Below are 26,210 nucleotides of genomic sequence, written 5' to 3' on the forward strand. Positions count from 1 at the left end.
CTCGTATTAGAAGCATCCTTAACCATCAAACATAAATTTACCGCTTCATCATCCTTTGATGTTGAGCTTGAGGAAGAGTCATCATTGTCTTGCCATACAATGTATGCTTTTTTTTACTTTTCCTCTTTTTTCCTGTGTTTTGTCAAAAGTTTTTTCTCTGTTTATAACATTTGGACAGTCAACTTTGATATGTCCTTGCTTCCCACAATCAAAACAAGTGTAATTAGAAGAATTGAAATTAGTTGATTTCTTTGGATTATCACTAGTACAAAATTCTTCAATAACGACACCCTTTAAAGACGGTTTAGTGATAACCATCGTTAAAAACGATGCGGTGGCAATCCTGTAATTTTTTTCAAATTTTTTTAGACTTTTAACGACGGTTCACGCCAGAACCGTCGTTAAAAGTAGACCCCAAACATACAACGGTTCGCGCCAAGAACCGTCGTTAAAGGTGAATTTTTAAAGACGGTTCTACCCCAGATCCGTCGTTAAAAGTGATTCCCCCCCTCCTCAGATTCTTTCTCACACTCTCTCACTTTCTTTCACACTCTTTCTCACACTTCAGATTCTTCCGCAACCCTCACACCCCTGCCACCACCACGACCCCCTGTCTGGACTCCGCACCGCACCGACGACTGCGCCGCAACCGCGCGACTCTGGCCCGCGACGAACGCACCGCGCCGCAACCTCGACCGCGCGACTCCGCAACCACGACCGCGTGACTCCGCAAGCGCGACAGCGTGACTACGCAATCGCGACCGCGTGACTCCGCAACCGCGACCGCGTGACTCCGCAACCGCGACCGCGACCCCTGCCGCACAACCCGCGATCCCTGCCGCGCCGCAACTGTACGACTCCGCGCCCGTGACCCCTGCCGCGCCACAACCGCGCGACCCCGTGCGACTCCGCGTCGCGTGCCCCTGCCGCGACCACCACGCCCCTTCGCGTGTCCCTGTCGCGACCACCGCGCCCCTTCGCGCGCCCCTGCCGCGACCACCACAACCCTCCGCGCCGCGCGCCCCTGCCGCGACCACCGTGACTCCCTGCCGTCACCGCGACTACGTGACGAACGACCGAGACGGACACTACGTCGCCCATTTCAGCAACCATTGCGACGCACGTCCTTTACCACCGACTCCTTGCTGCAACCGCTTGTCGTGACAGCCCATCCATTTGAGGTTAGTGTATTCTTATTTATTATCACTTATATTTTGAAAGTATTCGTTTTGAGTTTGATATTAATAGTTTATATTTAACGCATTGGTTCTGAGTCCGGAGGTGTTCGACCTTCGGCAATTTTCAGTCATTATATATTGTTTTGACATATTGAACGCACTGGTTCTGAGTCCGGAGGTGTTCGACCTTCGGCAATTTTCAGTCATTATATATTGTTTTGACATATTGAACGCATTGGTTCTGAGTCCGGAGGTGTCCGACCTTCGGCACTTTTTTTTAATTTTTTCATGATTACATATTGAAAGTATTGGTTCTTAGTTTAGCAGTTCTATGGATCGGAGTTGGATTAATACATCACAAATAAGTGATACTTACGAAAAAGGGGTGGAAGAGTTCATACAATTCGCAGAACATAATGCCGTTAGTTATAAGAATGGAGTAAGGATAAGGTGCCCTTGTATCAATTGTTTAAATGGAAGGATATTGACTGTTTCTGAAATTAGAGAACATCTTTTGTGTGATGGATTTTTGAAAAGTTATACAACATGGACGTGGCATGGTGAATTGTTAGACTTGCCAAGTGTGCACGGAGGTTCGGAGGAAGTTCATTTCTCAATGGATGATAGATTAGAAGACATGATTCGTGATGTGGGAGCAGAATCATTTGCTAATGTAGTTTTTGAAAATATGTCTAATGATGCAGAGACTCCTTTGTATTCTGGTTCAACTAACTTCACACGATTATCAGCAGTGTTAAGGTTGATGAATTTGAAGGCAATGAATGGATGGACTGACAAAAGTTTTACAGAATTGCTTCAATTGCTTAAGGACATGCTTCCAGAAGGAAATACCCTGCCCAATCGAAATTATGAGGCAAAAAAAATACTTTGTCCAATGGGTATGGAGTATAGAAAAATACATTCATGTCCTAACGATTGTATTTTATACAGAAATGAGTATGAAGATTTAAGAAGATGTCCCAGGTGTGGTTTGTCACGCTATAAGGTTAAGGTTGGTCAGAATGATGAAATTGATGAATTGACAAAGGAAGGTCCTCCTGCTAAGGTTGTTTGGTATCTTCCGATAATTCCAAGGCTTAAGCGTTTGTTTGCAAATGCAGATGACGCTAAAAACCTTAGGTGGCATGCAGATAATAGAAAATGTGATGGATTACTTCGTCATCCTGATGATTCTTTGCAGTGGAAGAATATTAATAAAGAATTTCCTGAATTTGGAAAAGAATCAAGAAACTTAAGACTTGGATTGGCAACTGATGGAATGAATCCCTTTGGAAATTTAAGTAGTAATCATAGTTCATGGCCCGTTTGTTAGTGATTTACAACTTACCTCCTGCGTTGTGTATGAAGCGCAAATACATGATGTTATCTATGATGATCTCTGGTCCAAAACAACCTGGAAATGACATAGATGTTTATCTTAATCCATTGATTGAAGATTTGAAATTATTGTGGAATGAAGGGGTTGATGTGTTTGACGCGTTTAAGAATGAATCTTTCCGATTGCATGCGATGTTGTTTTGTACTATCAATGACTTCCCTGCATATGGGAACTTGTCAGGTTATAGTGTGAAAGGCCATAGAGCATGTCCAATATGTCAAGACAAGACATCTTATGAGCAGTTGAAACATGGAAGAAAAACCGTGTATCTTGGGCATCGTAGATTTCTAAAGAAATATCATCCGTATCGTCGATTGAAAAAAGCTTTTAACGGATACCAAGAACATGACATTTATCCCACTCCCTTAAGTGGTGTTGAAATTTATGAAAAAATAAAAAATGTTAATGTGACTTTTGGAAAAATGAAGAAGAAGCAAACGGTGAGTGAAATATGGAAGAAGAGATCAATCTTTTTTGATCTTCCGTATTGGTGTAAGTTGGATGTTCGACACTGTCTAGATGTAATGCACGTAGAGAAGAATGTGTGTGACAGTCTAATAGGAACACTTCTGAACATTAAAGGCAAAACAAAGGATGGTGTGAATGCACGTCTGGATTTGATTGAAATGAATACACGAGAGGAATTGGCACCGAGAGAAGTTGGTAAACGTACATACTTGCCTGCAGCGTGTTACACTTTGTCAAAGAAAGAGAAAACAAGTTCTTGTGAATGTCTTAAAGGTGATAAGGTTGTTGAAGATGGTTGCTGCCCCTTCAAGATTGTGTTTGATGAAGACTTCTATGTACATTTCATGTGTATTTTGCTTTGCTTTAAGTGTGTCTTAGGTAGTGCTTAGAGGTTGTCTAAGAGTGGGCTTTTTGCTGAGTAACTCACCTCATAACCACTGGCCATGTGATAAGAACAAGCATAAGTTTTCTTAAACTGTTTTTCACATGTTTTACAAAAAACACGTTTACTGCATAAAAATAAATATGTTCTTTTCTAAATAAACATATTCATTTTTACACTGATGCCTTGGCTAAGTCTTGTGAAAATTAGATTTTGTGCATCATGGACTTTGACTAAGTCTTCTATCTTTCAAAACGAATGTGTTTCAAACAGTTAAGCTTTTCTGTTTTCGTTTTGAAAAATAAGTTTGTTCATCTGTAAATGAATAGATTCTTTTTGTCTCTGGTGCCATGTCAAGCTTAAACGATTTTAAGTTTTATCTCTGCACCATAATGGTTGACTAAGTCTCCTCACTTAACAAATTCTCTCACTGCTTTTGAAAATAAATTTGTTCATTTTATTTTCAATCTGTTCATTTTATAACAGCTTTAACTGTTTTTCAAAATTCTGTTATAAGTTGGTTTTTCTATAAAATGAAAACTTGTTTCTGAGTTTAACAATCGTTCATACATTTGCAAAAACAAGTTTTGACAACAGAGAATTAAGAGTTTACAAAGGATTAGCATTTGTTATTCAAAGATTTCGAAAATCACAAAGTGTTTGTTCTTGGTTTGGTTCCAAAAGCTTGGTGTGAGGTGCTGCTACTGTTTTAGCAATCTTGCCAACTGGTTTAAGGCAGATCTCTGTATCCTCAATCAGGTGTAGTCGTTTCACTTCTCATTTCTTGTAATAGTTTGGTTGAACACTCTTCTTGATAGGTTTTCTTGAAGAGTGTGTGTGAGCTGAAATAGGTTTTTTTTCAGCAAGAGTACCTAAGTTCTTGTAGGTTTCAAGAACAGTGGAAATTGTACTTGGTTGTACTGTGTTTTAGTGATTTCCACCTGGTTTTGGTGAAGACTGGATGTAGCTCAGTTGAGTGAACCAGTATAACTGCTTGTGTTCATTCTCTCTCACTCTCTGCAATTTCATTTCTGCATAATTGATAAAATAGCAAAGAAATAAATATGTTCAATTGAAAATAAATCTGTTCTTTCTGGGCGTTGTGCATACTGTTCTTAATTTCTGGAAAACTGTCTGGTTTCAATAAGAACACTGATAATCTGTTAAAGGCTAATAAAACAGGTTGAGTGTGATAGATTGCCTCACTAATTGTCAAGCCCTTAACTGCACCTAAATCACATTAATTGGAATTAAGGTTTGCTGTTTTTGTGTTTCACTGTTTTTCAATCTGATATCTGTGTGTGTGTTTCTGGAAAATTCCTCTGCATAATCTTGTGATTAATCTAGCTTAATAAAAGTTTTTCAAACACACAAACAGTGCCAAAATAAATCTGTTCATTTACACATAAATCGATTTATTTTCTGTAAACTGTGTTAAACACTGTTTCTGCGAGAAAGTTTTAAAAGGTCAATTCACCCCCCCCCCCCCCCCCTTGAACTTTGGCACTATTAAACCCAGCAATTGGTATCAAGAGCTAGGACTTGTATTTTAATCAAGTTTGTTTGTAATAATGTCTGAGTTTAATGTGCTTTTTGCTGAAGGATCTGTTGTTAATAGACCACCTATGTTCAATGGAATGAATTATGCATTTTGGAAAGTTAGAATGAGAATTTTCATGGAATCCATTGATGCATTAATTTGGGAAGCTGTGGTCAATGGACCTTAAGTGCCAATGCAGGTTGTCAAGGATGAAGAAGTGGTAAAGCCAAGATCAGAATGGAATGAGACCGAAAGGAGGAAGGCTCAACATGATCTTGTGGCCAAGAACATCATAACCTCTGCATTGACAATGGATGAGTTCTTCAGGATATCCCAATGTAAGTCAGCTAAGGAGATGTGGGAAGTCTTAGAAGTCACTCATGAGGGCACTAAAGATGTGCAGAGGTCAAGGAAACATGCTCTCATCCAAGAATATGAACTGTTCAGAATGCAACCCGAGGAGAGCATTGCTGATGTGCAGAAAAGATTCACCCATATTGTGAATCACCTCACTGGCTTGGGAAAAGAATTTGACAGAGAGGAACTCAACATAAAGATATTGAAGTGCCTCGACAGAAGCTGGCAACCAAAGGTGACTGCCATATCTGAAAGCCGTGATCTGTCAAAGTTGGGAACTGCTGCACTGTTTGGAAAGCTAATGGAGCATGAGCTAGAGCTCAAAAAACTCAAAGAGCAGGAAACAACAGAGAGAAAACCCAAAGGTCTTACACTGAAAGCAACTGAACTGAATAAGATCAAGGAAGAAAAAGAAGATGTTGAAGATGATGACACAATCAGCCTTCTTACAAAAAGATTCAGCAAATTCCTGAGGAAGAAAAGCAAAAATAGGAACCAGCAGAAAAGAAGGTATCCCAAACCCAATGATTCAAGTTCCTCTAAATATACTTGTTTTGGTTGTGGCAAAACAGGGCATATCAAAACAGATTGTCCAGACAATCAAACAAGGGACAAATCTGCCAGCAAGAAATTTGAAAGGAACAAAGGAAGAAGAGCCTACATCTCATGGGAGGAAAATGAAGCATCCTCAACCAACAACTCTTCAACAGAAGATGAGGAGAACAATTTGTGCTTTATGATGAAGGATGAGGAGTCAAGCTCTGATTCAGTAAGTAATTTTTCTGCTGATTCTGATAACTATGATGATTTGCTTGCTGCCTTCAAGGAAACGCATGATGAAGCAAATAGGCTAGCTGTAATATGCAATAAGCTGCAAAAGGTAAATAATGTGCTTGCACCTAAAGTAAAAACACTTGAGGAAGAATTGCATAAAGCCAAAACAGATTTGGTAAGCCTTGAACTAACATGCTTGCACACCTCTATTAAAACCTGTGAAAACTGCAAAAAATTGGAAAAACAAGTGGAGTATTTGCTGAAAACCCTTTCCAATTTCACAAAGGGAAGAGAAAACCTTGAGTCTCTCCTTGGACCACAGAATGTTGTTTTCAATAAGAATGGACTTGGTTATACCCCTGGAAATGTAACCAATGTCAAAAAGCTTTCAAGTTTTTTTGTTCCAGTAAAATCAGTTTTTTCAGCTTTTAACAGTGGCAAAAAGGCATCTCATGTAACCTGTTTTTACTGCATGAAATCTGGTCATACATCTAGGTCTTGCATTGCTAGAAAGCATCTTGTTCCTAAGAACTTAGCAAAATGGCTACCAAAGAGAAGGTTTTAATCTGTGCTGGACCCTATACTGAAAAGGGTACCATTTGTATCATTTTTATTCTGTTTTGCAGATTGGCAGCAAGAAAAATCAGTGGTACTTGGACAATGGCTGTTCCAAGCATATGACTGGAGATCTTACAAAGTTTACTAGCTTGAAGCTCAAAACAGAAAGACATGTAACCTATGGTGATAATAACCGAGGAAGGATTTTATGCAGAGGAACTGCATAAAATCTTGAGTCTCTCCTTGGACCACAGAATGTTGTTTTCAATAAGAATGGACTTGGTTATACCCCTGGAAATGTAACCAATGTCAAAAAGCTTTCAAGTTTTTTTGTTCCAGTAAAATCAGTTTTTTCAGCTTTTAACAGTGGCAAAAAGGCATCTCATGTAACCTGTTTTTACTGCATGAAATCTGGTCATACATCTAGGTCTTGCATTGCTAGAAAGCATCTTGTTCCTAAGAACTTAGCAAAATGGCTACCAAAGAGAAGGTTTTAATCTGTGCTGGACCCTATACTGAAAAGGGTACCATTTGTATCATTTTTATTCTGTTTTGCAGATTGGCAGCAAGAAAAATCAGTGGTACTTGGACAATGGCTGTTCCAAGCATATGACTGGAGATCTTACAAAGTTTACTAGCTTGAAGCTCAAAACAGAAAGACATGTAACCTATGGTGATAATAACCGAGGAAGGATTTTATGCAGAGGAACTGCATAAAATCTTGAGTCTCTCCTTGGACCACAGAATGTTGTTTTCAATAAGAATGGACTTGGTTATACCCCTGGAAATGTAACCAATGTCAAAAAGCTTTCAAGTTTTTTTGTTCCAGTAAAATCAGTTTTTTCAGCTTTTAACAGTGGCAAAAAGGCATCTCATGTAACCTGTTTTTACTGCATGAAATCTGGTCATACATCTAGGTCTTGCATTGCTAGAAAGCATCTTGTTCCTAAGAACTTAGCAAAATGGCTACCAAAGAGAAGGTTTTAATCTGTGCTGGACCCTATACTGAAAAGGGTACCATTTGTATCATTTTTATTCTGTTTTGCAGATTGGCAGCAAGAAAAATCAGTGGTACTTGGACAATGGCTGTTCCAAGCATATGACTGGAGATCTTACAAAGTTTACTAGCTTGAAGCTCAAAACAGAAAGACATGTAACCTATGGTGATAATAACCGAGGAAGGATTTTATGCAGAGGAACTGTTGGAACAGGGAACTCAACAACCATTGAGAATGTGATCTATGTAGAAGGACTCAAGCATAGTCTTCTCAGCATAAGTCAGCTTTGTGACAAAGGATACAAAGTGAATTTTGGGTCAAAAGGCTGCACAATCTCAAGTGAGGTACTGTTTACTGGTAAGAGAGTGAATAACATATATCTGCTGAATATCATAGAAACTAACTCTTCAAATTAGTGTTTGCTGTCCAGAAGTGATGAGTCTTGGCTGTGGCACAGGAGGTTAGCTCACATACACACAAATCACTTGAATAAATTGAAATCTAAAGATTTAGTTTCTGGTTTACCTAACATTAAATTTCAGGACAACAGGCTTTGTGATGCTTGTGTGAAAGGTAAACAAATCAAATCTTCTTTCAAGTTAAAGGATATTGTTTCTACAAAAAAGCCTTTGGATGTACTGCACATGGATTTATTTGGACCATCTAGAGTTGCTAGCTTGGCTGGAAATTTGTATGCTTTAGTTGTTGTGGATGATTACTCTAGATTTACATGGACTCTATTTCTTGCACATAAACATGATGCTTACACTGCCTTTAAGAAATTAGCAAAGATTCTGCAAAATGAAAATGGTTGCTGCATAAAATCAATTCGAAGTGATCATGGGGGAGAGTTTCAAAATGCTAAGTTTGAGAGGTTCTGTGAGAAGCATGGGATAGCACATACCTTTTCAGCCCCTAGGACACCCCAACAAAATGGTGTAGTTGAAAGGAAAAATAGATCATTAGAGGAACTAGCTAGAACTATGTTAAATGAATCTAAGCTTCCTAAGTATTTTTGGGCTGATGCAATTTATACTGCAGCTCATGTGTTAAATAGGACCTTAATAAGACCAATTCTTAAGAAAACCCCATATGAATTGTATAAGGGCAGAAAACCTAGTATGAGCCACCTTAGGGTATTTGGGTGTAAATGCTTTGTATTGAATAATGGCAAAGAAAATCTTGGTAAGTTTGATGCTAAATCTGATGAAGGTGTGCACATTGGTTATGCTTTGAATGGTCATGCATATAGAGTCTTCAATAAAAGGTTGCTTATAGTAGAAGAATCAATGCATGTTGTTTTTGATGAAACTAATCATAGCATATCTAAAACTGCTGCTGATGACCTTGACAATAATGAATTTAAATCTGTTTTAAATCAAAATGAATCAATTCATTTTGATACTGCTGATACACATGCTATACAAGAATCTACTGCAGCTGCAGGTTTTCCAAAAGAGTGGAAAACCCCAAGAGACTTAACCCTTGATAATGTCATTGGGAACATTGAGAAATGAGTGTCAACTAGAAAATCCTTGAACAATTTCTGTGAAGCAATGGCCTTTGTATCTCAAGTTGAACCCAAGAATTTGAATGAAGCTCTCAAGGACAGCAACTGGATTTTAGCTATGCACGAGGAACTGAATCAATTTGCTCTTAATGAGGTCTGGACTCTTGTACCTAGAATACCTGAGATGAATATAATTGGGACAAAATGGGTATTTAGAAACAAGATGGATGAGCATGGAGTGATCACCAGAAACAAGGCTAGGCTTGTAGCTAAAGGGTACAATCAAGAAGAAGGGATAGACTATGATGAGACCTATGCACCAGTGGCTCGGTTAGAGGCTGTTAGATTGCTGCTTGCCTTCTCTAGCATCAAAGGGTTCAAGCTATTTCAAATGGATGTGAAGAGTGCCTTTCTAAATGGTTATATAAATGAAGAGGTATTTGTTTCACAACCACCAGGTTTTGAAGACCATCAACATACAAAATATGTGTTCAAACTCCAAAAGGCTCTCTATGGACTCAAGCAAGCTCCTAGGCAATGGTATGAGAGGCTAAGTGATTTTCTCACCTCACAAGGCTATGACAGAGGCACATCAGATAAGACCTTGTTCATTAAGAAGAAAGGAGATGACTCAATTCTAGTACAAGTATATGTGGATGATATCATTTTTGGATCAAACAATGGAGAATTGTGTGAAGCTTTCGTGAAAGTCATGAAGAGTGAGTTTGAAATGTCAATGATGGGTGAGTTGAACTATTTTCTAGGCTTGCAGGTCAAACAACTCAAGGATGGCATTTTCTTAAGTCAAGCTAAGTATTGCAAGGATCTGCTGAAGAAATTTGAAATGGACAAGTGTAAACCAATCAGCACACCCTTCTCAACAAGCTGTCATTTGGATCATGATGAAGCTGGAATTTCTGTTGATGAAACCAAATACAGAGGACTCATAGGATCACTACTGTATCTCACTGTCAGCAGGCCAGATATAATGTTTGTAGTGTGCATGTGTGCAAGGATTCAATCTGCTCCTAAAGAATCACACTACAATGCTGTCAAAAGGATTTTGAAGTATTTGCAAGGAACTAAAGAAGTTGGCTTGTGGTATCCAGGTAATATTTCATTAAGCTTAACTGGATATTCTGATTCAGATTTTGCAGGTTGCAAAATTGATAGGAAGAGCACAAGTGGAACCTGTCATTTGCTTGGATCAAGCTTGATCTCATGGCAATGCAAAAAGCAGGCTTGTGTAGCTCTTTCCACTGCTGAAGCATAATACATTGCAACAGGGAGTTGCTGTGCTCAAACTATATGGCTAAGACAACAATTGAATGATTTTGGTATCTTACTTAACCATATACCTCTGCTGTGTGATAATACAAGTGCAATCAACTTAACCAAAAATCCTGTCATGCATTCAAGAACCAAACACATTGAAATTAGGCATCATTTTCTAAGGGAACACATATCTAATGGAACATGTGATATTAAGTTCATTGGTACTGATTTACAACTTGCTGATTTGTTCACAAAACCATTAGCCAAAGATAGGTTTAATTTTCTGCTTAATGAATTGGGTATTATAAATGTCAATTGTGCCTAGCAGTGAAAAATTAAATCTGTTTATTCGTAATTGAATGTGTTTATTTTCTGTACTGATATGCATTTATGACTAGGAAAGAGAAATTGTGATCTTTGACTGCTTAATTGACCTAGTGGGCATTAACCTCTGTACCTTTGACGGTTTTGGTCATGGTTATGTAACCGATTTGATGGTTTGGGTGCTCAATAAAGGTTTGAATGTATGCATCGTGACCCTAAATATTTGGTGCATATTTTCAAAGATTCTCTGCACAAATTCAGAGCATAAAATCTTCATGCATATCCACTCATAACTGCCATATCAATCCATTTATTCTGCTATAAATATGAGTGAATATTTGCCATCCATATTGGCTGCCTCTCTTTGATTATCACCATTAGAAACAAGAGATATTTTCTGGTTCAAACATGGCTTCGTCTTCAAGACAAAAATAGAAAAGCAAGGGAAAGCAAACCACCTCTCAAGGTGTACTAGAAGGTTGGTTCGCTGGAAATGAAGAAGGCATCAATGCCTACATTCACGAGACAAGCAGGAAGCAGATCAACATACCCAAGGTGTTGGATTTCAACTGGCTGAAATCTGAAAAACTGGTAGAAACAAGGGCTGTGTTGAAGCACCAGAAACTGAAAAAGCTGCTAGAATTAACGGGTAATGTATATCCTGACTTGGTTAAGGTGTTTTATACTAACCTCACATTGGATGGGAAGAATGTTGTCTCTTATGTGAAAGGAATTAAGATGAAGATCACAAGTAAGGTGTGGAACTCTGTGGCTGGAATAAAATATGCTGGACTGAAAGTAGGAAAGGGAAATACTAGTGGAATTTCAGAGGATCTCATTCTCCTATATTGCATCATGAACCAGATTAAGGTAAACTGGGTTTTCATTATCAATGAACACATGCTCAAATCAAAAAGGTTGGTTGATTACCGATTTCCCTATGCTATAATCGTTTCCAAATTGATTGATTACTTTGGTATTGATGTTACAAATGAGAGAAACGACCCTATCAAGGCTGTAAGTGAGATTGATACTTCAACTCTCACCAAAATGGGTTTTCACAAAATTGAGGACAAGTGGGTGGTTCTCAAAGGGAAGGACCCTCAAGCAGAACATGAGGCATCAAACCTCCTCAATGAGGATGAGGATGAAGCTGTTCCTATGGATGATGACTCACCTGCTACCCAGTCTGTGCATGAGGAAGCTGCTGCAAATGCCATAGTTGCCTATCAAGCTCCAAAATACCGAGGAGAACCAATGTCTATGTTTGAGAGGCAAGTGTTGTATCGTCTTGATGTAATGTCTACAGAACAAAGGGCATACTTTGAGACTACTCATGCAAAGTTTCAACACCTTGATGGTCAGATTGAAGGGGTTCAGGCACAACTTGCAGAGCTTTACTACAAGGATCAGTAGTCATCTGTTTTTAATGCTTTCTTTATCAACTTTCAAATGTCTGTAATGCTGAACAATATGGTTTTATTTTCTAAACTATTATGGTTATGATTTCTGTTTGATATTTGTTTTTCCTATGCTTATATGCCGTTTGATGAATCCAAAGGGGGAGAAAAATAGCTAAAAAAATAGCTCACCATGCTAGGTGAAGCTAGCTGAAACAGGGAGTTAATTGTGCACCTTAAAACCATTTCTTATGCTATGCAATGTTGCTGTTTTTTTTCTGGTTTAAAATCTGGTGCAATGCAGGTGCTTAAAGCAACAAAGCTGTGAGGTTAGCTATGGGGATTTGTCTCCATCAAACAGGGGGAGATTGTTGAAGATGGTTGTTGCCCCTTCAAGATTGTGTTTGATGAAGACTTCTATGTACATTTCATGTGTATTTTGCTTTGCTTTAAGTGTGTCTTAGGTAGTGCTTAGAGGTTGTCTAAGAGTGGGCTTTTTGCTGAGTAACTCACCTCATAACCACTGGCCATGTGATAAGAACAAGCATAAGTTTTCTTAAACTGTTTTTCACATGTTTTACAAAAAACACGTTTACTGCATAAAAATAAATCTGTTCTTTTCTAAATAAACATATTTATTTTTACACTGATGCCTTGGCTAAGTCTTGTGAAAATTAGATTTTGTGCATCATGGATTTTGACTAAGTCTTCTATCTTTCAAAACGACTGTGTTTCAAACAGTTAAGCTTTTCCGTTTTCGTTTTGAAAAATAAATCTGTTCATCTGTATAGATTCTTTTTGTCTCTGGTGTCATGTCAAGCTTAAACGATTTTCAGTTTTATCTTTGCACCAGAATGGTTGACTAAGTCTCCTCACTTAACAAATTCTCTAACTGCTTTTGAAAATAAATCTGTTCATTTTATAACAGCTTTAACTGTTTTTCAAAATTCTGTTATAAGTTGGTTTTTCTATAAAATGAATACTTGTTTCTGAGTTTAACAATCGTTCATACATTTGCAAAAACAAGTTTTGACAACAGAGAATTAAGAGTTTACAAAGGATTAGCATTTGTTCTTCAAAGATTTTGAAAATCACAAAGTGCTTGTTCTTGGTTTGGTTCCAAAAGCTTGGTGTGAGGTGCTGCTACTGTTCTAGCAATCTTGCCTACTGGTTTAAGGCAGATCTCTGTATCCTCAATCAGGTGTAGTCGTTTCACTTCTCATTTCTTGTAATAGTTTGGTTGAACACTCTTCTTGATAGGTTTTCTTGAAGAGTGTGTGAGCTGAAATAGGTTTTTTTCAGCAAGAGTACCTAAGTTCTTGTAGGTTTCAAGAACAGTGGGAATTGTACTTGGTTGTACTGTGTTTTAGTGATTTCCACCTGGTTTTGGTGAAGACTGGATGTAGCTCAGTTGAGTGAACCAGTATAACTGCTTGTGTTCATTCTCTCTCACTCTCTGCAATTTCGTTTCTGCATAATTGATAAAATAGCAAAGAAATAAATATGTTCAATTGAAAATAAATTTGTTCTTTCTGGGCGCTGTGCATACTGTTCTTAATTTCTGGAAAACTGTCTGGTTTCAATAAGAACACTGATAATCTGTTAAAGGCTAATAAAACAGGTTGAGTGTGATAGATTGCCTCACTAATTGTCAAGCCCTTAACTGAACCTAAATCACATTAATTGGAATTAAGGTTTGCTGTTTTTGTGTTTCACTGTTTTCCAATCTGATATCTGTGTGTGTGTTTCTGGAAAATTCCTCTGCATAATCTTGTGATTAATCTAGCTTAATAAAAGTTTTTCAAACACACAAACAGTGCCAAAATAAATCTGTTCATTTACACATAAATCGATTTATTTTCTGTAAACTGTGTTAGACACTGTTTCTGCGAGAAAGTTTTAAAAGGTCAATTCACCCCCCCCCCCCCCCCCCTCCCCTCTTGAACTTTGGCACTATTAAACCCAACAAAGGTACCACAAGGCTACTCTTTAAATGTGAAGAGTCTTGTATCTATGAATGATTTGAAACTAATTGGCTTAAAGTCACATGATTGTCACGTTCTAATGCAACAATTATTATCAGTGGCTATTCGTGGAATCTTGCCCAAAAATGTTAGGCATACAATCACTCGACTATGTTCATTTTTCAATTCCATATGTAGTAAAGATATTGACTCTCAGAAGTTGGATGAACTTAAAGAAGAAATAATTGTTATCTTGTGTCAACTCGAGATGTTTTTTCCTCCATCTTTTTTTGATATTATAATACACTTGGTTGTTCATCTTGTAAGAGAAATCAGATTGTGTGGGCCAGTTTATATGCGATGGATGTATCCAGTTGAATGATACATGAAGATTTTGAAGGGATATGTGAAGAATCAATGTCGTCCAGAAGCTTCCATTATTGAAAGATACATTTAAGAAGAATCTATTGAGTTTTGTTCCGAGTACATGTCAAAAGCCAAATGTATAGGAGTTCCTGAAAAAGGTTGGCACTCTCGTAGATTCATAAGTAAATCTTCAAGAGGTGTACATGTCATAAGCAAATCTAGAGAAGAGGTTCTGCAAGCACACTTGTATATCTTGAATAACATTGATGAGGTGTTACCATACTTAGATACACACAAAGACATTTTCAAATATAAAAATCCAAGACAATCAGAAAAATGGGTGTTAATTGAGCATAACAAAACTTTCATGTCATGGTTTAAGCAACAAATAATGAATGATCCATCAGCATCTGAAACATTAACATGGCTTGCAAACGGTCTCAAATTTGATGTTTTATGTTGTTCTGGCTATGAAGTAAATGGTTGTTTGTTTTACACAAAGTCTCGAGATGATAGAAGTACAGTGCAAAATAGCGGAGTCACCTTGGAGGCAGAGTCTATGCAGTTTTCAACTGCAAAGGATCAAAATCCTATTGTGGGATCAATGCTTTATTATGGTGTCATAGTACAGATTTGGGAAGTTAATTATACCAAGTTTACTGTACCTGTTTTCAAATGCAAGTGGGTTGACAATAAGACTGGTGTCAAAGTTGATGAATCAGGAATGACTTTGGTTGACTTTCGAAAGATAGGTTATCATGACGAACCATTTATAATGGCACATCAAGCTTCCCAAGTTTTCTATATCCAAGATCCTACGCCTGACCACTGGTCTGTTGTGCTACATGGAAAAAAACAACATAATGACCCAGAAGATACAAACAATGACATTTGTGAGATTGAATCACTTACAAGAACGACCATCAATAAAGAGTACGAGGATGTTGCTGATGTTGTACATGCAACTCGAAATGATCATGATGAAGGAATATATATTTGCATGTACATGTGATTCATGGATCTCTATCTTAACTCAGTCCTGGGATCACGTGACTGACCACGAGATAAACATGATTTGGCAAGATATTCTGGTATGTAACTGTTTTTACTTTGCTAAATCTAAAGTTCTTTTATACTTTGTTTTTGTTTATGAACTAATTCTATCAAACAATGTAGACACATTACAACATCCCGAATGTGGAAACCTTGAAAGCGAAGGTTTTTTCAGATGTGGGTGTCAAGTTTCGTCAGTTTAAATCAAAATTGACAACAGATTATATATATGGGAAAAGGAAAGAAGAAAATCCTTGTGCAAAATATGCATCCATTGATGAAGAAACTTGGCAGCAGTTTGTCAATATTCGACAAACTGAAAAATGGCAAGTTAGTATCACTTTTATATTTGAATATAGTTTATATTAACGTATTACTAAATTTTTGAGTGTTATGATAGGAGGTTCGAAACAAAGCAAAAGCCAATCAGGCACATAATGATACCCCACACTTATTGTCTCGTGGTGGTTATAAGTTGCTAGGGCAGAGGATGCTTGAAGAAAAGATTAAAGCACGTTCTACTTCCATTGAGGAAATGAATAGTGTAGATTCTTTAAGACCTCCATCCCCACCACTCCGACATGAGATGTGGAAGGGTGCCCGTATAAACACATTAGGGACATGGAGTTCTAAGTCTACAGAACAAACAGTTGAACGCATTGTAAGTTTGACAATTTCTTTTCAATGTGTTATTTTAAATTCTATGTGTTATTTTAAATTCAATGTGTTGAAGTTTGTCAATTTCTTTTCATTTGTTTTAGGATTCTCTTAATGAGCAATCAACACAGGGGACTTTTAAAACATGTGGTCGCAATGATATTCTTAATGTTGCTCTCGGACGACCTTGGACGTGTTCGTGTAGCTGGATATGGGGTTGGGATTCGGTCATACTTTGGACCTCCATCACACAGCAAGGAACAATTGTCCAATGAACCTAGCCAAGAGTATTTACTACAACTACGTGAGCAGTTAAAGGCTGAGGTAACTCAAGAGCTTAAAGAAAGCTTCATGGAGGAGTTTAGTGCGCGAATGGAAATGGAGTTCAAAAAGCGGTTGGAGGGTTTAGGACACTCACAGCAACCACCTACTATGGTAGAAGATGAACCACCTCCGCCTCCTATTAAGAAAGTCAGCACTAAAGGGATTTGTTCGGTAGTTGATCTATCAGGGGATGACTTTGGCTCAACTAGCCAATGCGAATTATATGTTGAGTGTAATTCTTTGACCCGATTCGTTGCCTTAGGTAAGTGTTATGAAGGGGTCACAATGTTACACAATGTGTCTCTTCCTTCTAATTTCATGAAGGTCACGGTGGAGAAGGTCCTTTATGGTGATCTTGCAGTTCCTGTGCCGACATCAGAGGTGACAATTGTGGCAGAGGCATTACATACTTTCGTTGCCTGGCCTAGACATCTCGTCAGACCTATAGACTCTATGGTATATATTTGCACTAATATTAATAGAATTATATATCAGATATATTACATTCTAACTAATTTAAGTATTTTTTTGTTTTGATGAGTAGCAGGAACCGAAGACAAATCTGCCTCTGGGAAAGAAGAAAATAGTCTCCATTGATGATCCTCTGGCGGCATTGGTGGAAGTTGCTACAGCTTTAGATACAACCGTGTTAGAGGTTCCATGGGATGCCAATGTTTTTGGAAGGCATAGTAATCTACCGTTGTACGTTCACATGTCTGATTTGTTGGACCTTGCATCCGGAGATCAAGAGATTAACATAACAGTTCTGCAATTATGGATGATGTAAGTTCAAATTTTAAAATCTTTATACTTTTGATTTATTAAATATATTAGTACTAACTTATTGAAATTTAGGTATCTTTCTGGATTATGCTTTGATGAGGGGAAACACAATATATATGAGTTTTTAGACCCTCAAATCACTCAATCAATTGGAAACAAGAAGTCGGAAACACAAACATACATCACCACTGCCTTAAAGAATGGTGGAAAACACATTTATTTTGCTCCGTACATCCATGAGTAAGTTCTTATTTATTACATAAGTTTTAATAAATTATTGAAATAAGAGAAACTAATTAACTGATTTGTTATACAGGCGTCATTGGATATTATTGATCATATCTGTTCAAGATCATACCGCTGCATGGTTTTGCTCCTTGCATAAAAAACCTCCTGCCTATTTTAAAAACATTATAGATAGGTACGACAGTTTCATTTAACATTTATTATTACTTATATATTATATAATGTTATGTATTTTAACATGAAATCTTATTATTTTAGTGCTTACTCTGGATATAATATGTTGTGTGGGAGGAGAACTTCAAACGCACAAAAACTCACTTGGATGTACCTTAAGGTATTTAAAGTATATTTGTTTACTTAATTTAATGTGTTTCACTCATTCATTTAATACATTTATTTTCACATGCAGTCCAACAGGCAACCTCAAAATTATGAGTGCGGTTATTATGTTATGCGGTGGATGTTGACTATTTTGCAAGCTGAAATTAAGAAAGGTTGGGATAAGGTAATACCTCAATACAATAAACACTTTAAAATTTGAGATTTATTATTCATGCACTAATTCAAAATATTTCAAATGTCACAGTTTTTCAACGACCAACACCCGCTAGATTTAGAAGCATTGGAGTATGTGAGAACAACATGGTCAAAGTATTTTGTAACCATGTATAACACTCTAGTATAGACAAATCATTACAATGACAAATTCTTTTATATATTACCAAACTTTTTTTGTATAATGTTATAATTTGTTGTATTTAATTTTTATATTTAAATTATGATTTGAAATGTTTTTATTTTCTGAAATTAAAAACTTTAAGCAAGTTATTTGAGATTTTTAAATTTTTTTTTTATTCAAGACATATAACGACGGTTCCACTTGGAACCATCTTTAAAAAGCCATACTTATAACGACGGTTCCTATGGGAACCGTCTTTAAAAGTGCCTTCACTTTTTTCAAAAAAAAGCGCAACCCATCTTTAACGACGGTTGTGTGAACCGTCGTTATAAGTCGGAGTTTTTAACGACGGTTATGAGAACCGTCCTGAAAAGATCATACTTTTAACGACGTCGGTAATGACGACGGTTCCGGAACCGTCGTGAAATGTCGATTTTAACCGTCATTAATTGACCTTTTTGTACTGGTGTATACTTGTTTGAAGACTGTGACTTGTCCTTGTTATTCTTTTTCAAGAGCTTACCAAACTTTCTTGTGAACAGGTTGAGTGTCTTAGTATCACTGCAGTCATAACGTTCCTAATATATTTTTTGGATAACATATTTCAATGCAATCCCTTTGACTTGTTTTTCTTCAGTTTCTTGCTCATTCAACCTATTCATTTCTAGCTCATGTTCTCTAAGTTTACAAAACAATGATATAGTGGTCAAGGTGGTTAAATCCTTTGACTTAGAGATGACAGTAACCTTTAGTTGCCATGACCCATCCAAGAATTTGAGAATCTTGATGCCCAACTCCTCTCTATCAAAGATCTTGCCAAGACCTATGAGGTGATTTACTATGTGTGTAAATTTTTTTTGTACATATGTTACAGTTTCTTCTTTCAGTATTTTGAACAACTCATATTCCTGAATTAAGGCATTCTTCCTTTCTCTCTTCACATCATTTGTTCCTTCATGAGTTACCTCTAAGGTGTCCCATATTTCCTTTGCTGAAGAATATTGAGAAATTATGAAAAACTCATTAGAACTTAATGCGGAGGTTGTAATGTTTTTAGCTATGCAGTCATATTGATCATTCTTTCCCTTAGTCTCAGTCCATTGTGACCAAGGTTTTTAAACAAACACTTTCTCAGTTTCATGTTTCGGTATAAAATGCCCATTTATAATAGCATCCCATATTGATTGAACAAAAATATTCATTCTGACTTTCCAGAAGGTAGTTTACTCTACAAAACAATGGTGGTCTGTTTATGGAGCCCCCCTCACCAAAAGGAAGGTTTTCAGTCATTTTAAAAGCATAGTTTTTGGATCAAATCTTAAATAACACACAAGATCTTAGCTCCTAATGCTAATTGTTAGAATAAATGACCTAAAACAAAAGAGAGGATGAATTATTTTCAATAGATTTTCACAAAAGATGGAGCCAAATTGAAAACTTAATAAAATCAACATATTGATTTCTATGTTCAATTGATTATAGAAAGCACAACCAAAATATATTCGAAATATAAACCAGTTTTTATGATTATTTAATCGATTGAATTAGACCCAAAAAATAGTAAATAACAAATAAAGTAGTTAAGAGAGAGGGAGAAAGAGATTTGCATAAATGATTTATACTGATTCAAACTTACTCCAAGGGGTACATCCAATCCTCAACAAAACCAAGGAGAATTCACTAAACCAATCACAAAGGTTTACAAAAGATACAATTAATAGTATTGATTTTGAATCCTACAAGAATACACACTTTTAACCACACAATAGAAATTCAGAAACCCTATCTATATTTTCTACGACAGAATACAATGAAAGAATAAAGGCTTTAAACACTTGGACTTTTACTGATGAAGCAAAAAAAAAATGATTCAAGATGCAAAACTTAATCTTCTAGAATGATTTTTAAACTTTCTGTTTTGCTCTCTTATGAATTTCTTTTTTTGAAAAGGATAAGATTACTTCCTTATATAAGTTATTAATGATTACAAAAATAGTTTGATAATTTAATGAAAATAGTTGTATCAAATTAAATCTAATTTGTTAATATAACAAAAATCTATTAAAAGCATTTAATTGATTTTTTAAAATAACTAATTTTTTCTTTTAACAGAAAAAAATCAACATATTTTAAGCGGTTCTTTTATCGAAATAACTTGTTGATTTCACTTAACAAAAAAGACAAAATAGAAAAAGAAAACATTTTAAAATCTTTAAATTTTCAAGTATTTGCAACCTGTTGATACGATAAATCAATCTGATAAAAATACTTACTATAGTCAACAAACTTTAATAGAAGTAGTTTTAATCAATTCAAACATGAATCAACTTATTAAAAAAGACAATAAATTTAAAAAACAAAACTTTTCAAGGAAATAGGTTATGAAGTGACATGGATCATAACGTAATGCAAAGATATACATGAAAATCTACCTAAACACACGCTCACAACATCAAATCTTCATGACAAATTGGATTCATCAAAGCTTCTTGGTCAACATTTAGTTCTTTCTCTGAATGGATAAAATATTCAAGAAGAATATTGAAAAGAAATTGCGTTGCACAAATAAGAAAAATATATGTAAAATCATCACAATAGACAAAGCTCTCGTCAGATAAAGTACATATCAGATGAAGCTCGTAGAAAGTACACATCTGATGAACGATCAAACGATATAATTAAGAATAATCACATTAGATGATCCTAGTCATGACCTTATCAGAAGCTCACATTAAACAAAACACTTGGCATCATAAGGAAAATGTGCAAGTTCACAAGCATTAGACACACACTGGAATTTACACATATAAGATGATACAAGCATCGTCAAACCATTAGATAAAACACTGTGTCAAGGAAGTGCCAATGCTTGATCTTTACATTCTTATAATATTTTATGACACTGTGTTTATGTTTTCCAAATCTTATTTGGTATTTCTAAATTTTAGAAAACATTACTTTACAAATCAGATTATTGAATTAAAAGGAGTTTGACTAAACAGTATATCACTATAAAAGTCTTCATAAAAAGAGTTTGAGTTCTTTCAATATCAAAGAGTTTTTTGAAATATTATTAGTGGAACAATATACATGTTAAAAGTAATCATGCTTCAACGTTCTGAATCAATAAATAACTTGGAAAGTATATGAACGGGGATTAAATGTGAAATATCTAAGAATAGAAAGCTTTGATAAATTAGAGATGTTGAAAGATACTATTTCAATGATACCCATGATTTAAATTGAAAAATATATTACTCACTAATACTTATTTTGTTCCCAAATACTATCAAAGGGACTTAAAGACGTGCATAGAGCAAAAAGCCAATGTTTCCATTCTCAGCGTCTGATAGGAAAACAACGGCACTGAAAAGCAAGATTTGCGCCAATCAATAGTCAAGCAACATCAAGATGTTTCGTGAAAGGAATATATTAAGCAAAAAATCTGAAGAAGTTTCAAGAGAAAATATCGTATTAAAGAAGCACACTGAAGTTTCCTATTTCAGCATCTAATACGAAAAACAAGATGAATAGTGTAGATGTAGAAATATCCAAGTCTAGATATGATCAATGTTCAACGAAGAAATTTCGTACATATAGAGAAAGTATACGAAAGACAAAATAAAATTAAAGATGCGAAGATTACATAGAAGCTAACATTTCCATATCAAGTGTCTACCAAGAAGAAGATGATGAACAAAACTGGAAAGAAAATATCCAAGGAAAAAAGTGATTCAAGCCTCAAATGTTCACATGAAATACAATTAAAGAAACATTTTGAAATGTTTCCTATGATTCAAGGAAGCACAAATTGCATTAGAACAAAAGTTTCCATATTCAACATCTAGCACATTAAAGAAGAAGAACAACATGGCAAATTAGCTAATACTAAAAGTTTTCTCATTGTATTAAGAGGTCCTTGATCTTAGGGGGGGATTAAGACATTGTACCTGGAGAGCTTAGAATACTTGGTGTACCTAAAGAGGTTATAATACTTGGTGTACCTGAAGAGGTTAGAAAACTTAGAGAACCTGTAGAGGTTGAGAATACTGTGTGAACCTAAATAGGTTTAGAATACTTGTGCACCGAAAGAGGTGTAAGAATATTGTGTTAGTGAAAGGCTCTTGAGTGGATTGCTCAAGGAGACTAGACGTTGCCCTTATTGGTGGGTGAACCAGTATAAAATTTAGTGTACCTTTCTTTATATATATTTATTGTTTGTTTACTGTCTTGATTTATAATATTCTGTGAATTGACTTTGAGCTCCATTCAAACCCCTCGCCTTTTGGGGCCAATTTAACCTCCAATATGCTTCAACGATAAAAACTATGCCAATTTGAAAGGTTTTCAAAAATACATCGTTAAATGAGAAAGTTTTTGAAAAACATATAGACAAATTTGATTCAGTTTCAAAATTATATTTTGATAAATTTAATCTTAGAAAAAATCTTATACACTTCATTATTTATAAATTATACAAATAATGAAGGTTTTTGAAATTATATTATAGGTTTTGGGTATAGAAGGTTTTTAAATGATTATTCAGAACTTAAATCTCTATGATTATTATTGATTCCAGAAATAGATTTACTATAGGTTTTTGGTATAGACCCAGTTGTTTTAATGTTGATTATTATTTTCAGTCATACTCGAATTGATTCCAGAAATAATTTGAGCACTCAAGACGTGCAAAAAGATCAAAGCAAAAGTTTTCTTGTAGAGCGTCTAATAAAAAAACGAAGGTGTTATGGGGTGGAATTCGTGCAAACTTCAGGTATAGAAGATTCAAGCTTCAACATTTAAAGATATACAAGTATATAAAGTTTTCAAAGTCCAACGATATCATATAATTATTCAAGACACAAGAAATCTTCAAAGTAGAACTTTCCTTTTGGAATGTATAATGCCAAAATGAGGAAGTACAATTTGCAAGCTTTAACGATCATGATTTTGGGGCTATATAAGGAGGTAGAAGTTAAAGAAAAAAAAATAGGAAACAACACGAAAAATCATTTTGTATAGAAAGGGTTCAAAACACAAGATTCACATTTGTTGTAAATAAAATATATAATCTATCGGGTTGTGTGTTAAAAATTTAAATCCTACACTTTGTGAAGTATATCTAACGAGCTTTCATTGTTCTCTCTTTAATAATATTTTTCTGGTATATTGGGAGGTCTTTGATGAAACCCTGACTGATAGAGCATCCACTGAGCTAGCCCAATCTTCTAGAAACAAGACTGATGGAACCCTAAGTGATAGAGCAACCACTAAGATAGCCCAACCTTCCAGAAGGATGACCAGGAGCATGACAGAGGACCCATGGTTAGGTCAGGATCACTCCATAGCCATTGCTTCAAAGCCTCTTATTTCTCAGAGGATTACCAAGAGCAGAGCCCACATAATTGGACTTGAGCACTAGCTATTTTCCCTGCTTTTGATTTTAGTAGGATAAGGAGTACTTAGCATTAATTGGGCTTGTGCCAAGCCCATCTAAACCTAGCTTATAGAAACACATCCCAAAATTGCCTCTTATCTTCATTTAACCTAGTTTCTAGAAGATGTAGTCTAGCTTGGGAGGCACCCTAGTTTGTCCTACCTTCTAGAAGTGGCGGCTCCTCCCCACTCATCTCGGGACTCTCCCCATTCCAAGTGGCATGATTCATTCATCTTTGCCATCTCTTCCATAGGCTTCCTTTCTCTTATGTTGTGTTTTGATGAGGGAGTGGAAATGAAGGAGTGAAAAGGAGATGATTTGAAGAGAAAGTGTAAAGAAAGTTAGGGTGTTTGAATTAAGGTAAATAGAGTGAAAAGTGTAGGGAAAGTTTATAAAATTTTTTGAGTGATGTGATAGGTATGATTGAAATGGTATTTTTTTAATTGATAAAAATGTAACTTTATACATTTGGCATTGTATTTTAAAATTATAAAAAAAAAAAAATTTGATTGATTATTTGTGAATTATAATTGTTTTTTAATTAAAATATTTTTTTTTCTGCTATTGAAACATTATTTTCGAACCGTGTTCGAGCTAACTTCGGAAAAATATAAATTATATAAAATTTCAACCAAATTTATGATTGTCATAAAATTTATTTAGAACAAAGTTATAATTGTGAATTATTTATTTCTCAATTATAATTGTATGCAATTAAAAGATTATTTTCGGTACTGGAACAAATTATTTATGATAATGTGTTGGAGTTATAATTTGTAAAAGAATTATGAAATAAATATTAATGCAGTATTTTAGTTTATTAAAGCAAAACTCATTGATAAAGTTTATGCATAATAATAATAATAATGTTTCGAAAAATGATATGAATGATACATTGAAATATGTATCATTCAAAAGATTCACGGAAGTCCTTAATTGGTGTTGGAGATCCCACATCGACTAGAGATTAGAGCCTTTCATTGTATATAAGTGGGTGCAAACCTCAACCCTATGAGCCGGTTTTATGGGGTTGAGTTAGGCTTAAAGTCCACTTCGTAACATGGTATCAGAGCCATTTCGAGCCTATCCTAGCGAGTGTTTGTGTTGGGCCTATTGTGCCACCCGCTATCGGGCCGCTATCGGACCACCCATAATATATAGTCTCACGCCCGAGTTGGTAGTCTCGGCGTGAGGGGGGTGTGTTGGAGATCCCACATCGACTAGAGATTAGAGCCTTTCATTGTATATAAGTGGGTGCAAACCTCAACCCTATGAGCCGGTTTTATGGGGTTGAGTTAGGCTTAAACTCCACTTTGTAACAATTGGTTTAGGGATTCGTGTCATAAATAAGATTACAGATCCGAAAAGAAAAACACATGCATAATAAAATACAACCAAATTTTTACGTAGTTTAGGGATTTATAGTCATTATCTTCACCAAATTTCTCATTCGTTGCTCGAGAGGCAGACCAAAGATTTGTTTTACCGCATTAGGATGACCACACAAGAAGTCGTAAAAGTTATCCAACAAATCTTCATCTTGTATGTTCATCTCCACTGACGTAACATTTCCCAGATATCAGATTCAGAGTACTGAAAAGTTGATGTACGGCGGAGTGTGCACGTGTGTTCACGAAATATGGAGTTTCGTTCTTCTTCTGCAACAACATGGTGTGTATTATATTGCAGATTTTCTTCCGTAGCATTAGCCACTCGCTGTGATGACAAAGCGACAACCTCAGAAGATATGGCTTGTCGCTCAACAATATGACATAACCTATCTGACTAATCACCACCCCCCCCCCCCCCCAAGGATATTAGTTAATCCTTCAAACCTTGTGTTGAGCCTTTCCAATTGTAGATCAATGATGTCCACCATGGGGGCTTTTCTTTTTGAGCCCCTAGAAGAAGAAGTACCACCTTATGGCTGGGATGACTGAGGTGGCACTGATGGGGGTGTCAAATTAGGGCTAGAGCTGTATGAATCGACATTAGGGTCAACTGAGCGAGGAGTTTCACATTGGGTCGCATCCAATTTCGGCTGCTCTGGGATGTCCTCCATATTTTGATCATTAAGATCTACATTAAAATGATGAGACTGAATTCGACTTGACGACTACAATGTTGTTCCCCCATAATTCTTCCATCAACTTGCCGACAACGCTCTTTTTGTGGAACAAACTCCGGTATCGCATTATTTGTCTCGGTTAACACACGCAACACCTTCGATCCATGAAGTAGTATTTTAAAATATTTGAATATTTTGTATACTTATAATTATTTTATAAATTAAAAATAATATTTATAAAGTTATTTTACTTTGATTTTAGAAAAATCAAATATTATATGTATACTGTTTATAAAGTATTATTTTAAAATATTTAAATATTTTGTATACTTATAATTATTTTATAAATCTAAAATAATATTTATAAAAAAAATTTACTTGATTTAAAAAAAATTATATATAGACTATCTATAAAATAGTATTTTAAAATATTTAAATATTTTGTATAATTATAATTATTTTATAAATTT

At 35.7% G+C, this 26,210-nt stretch overlaps 1 pseudogene; it reads left to right on the forward strand.

The window, feature by feature from the left end:
- Nucleotides 1–1,509: 1,509 nt before the first annotated feature.
- LOC137824950 (uncharacterized) lies at nt 1,510–23,657 on the forward strand (annotated as a pseudogene).
- Nucleotides 23,658–26,210: the final 2,553 nt, after the last annotated feature.

Source organism: Phaseolus vulgaris, chromosome 8 (assembly GCF_051622355.1).
Source record: "Phaseolus vulgaris cultivar YP4 chromosome 8, ASM5162235v1, whole genome shotgun sequence".
In the NCBI taxonomy this organism is placed as follows: domain Eukaryota; kingdom Viridiplantae; phylum Streptophyta; class Magnoliopsida; order Fabales; family Fabaceae; genus Phaseolus; species Phaseolus vulgaris.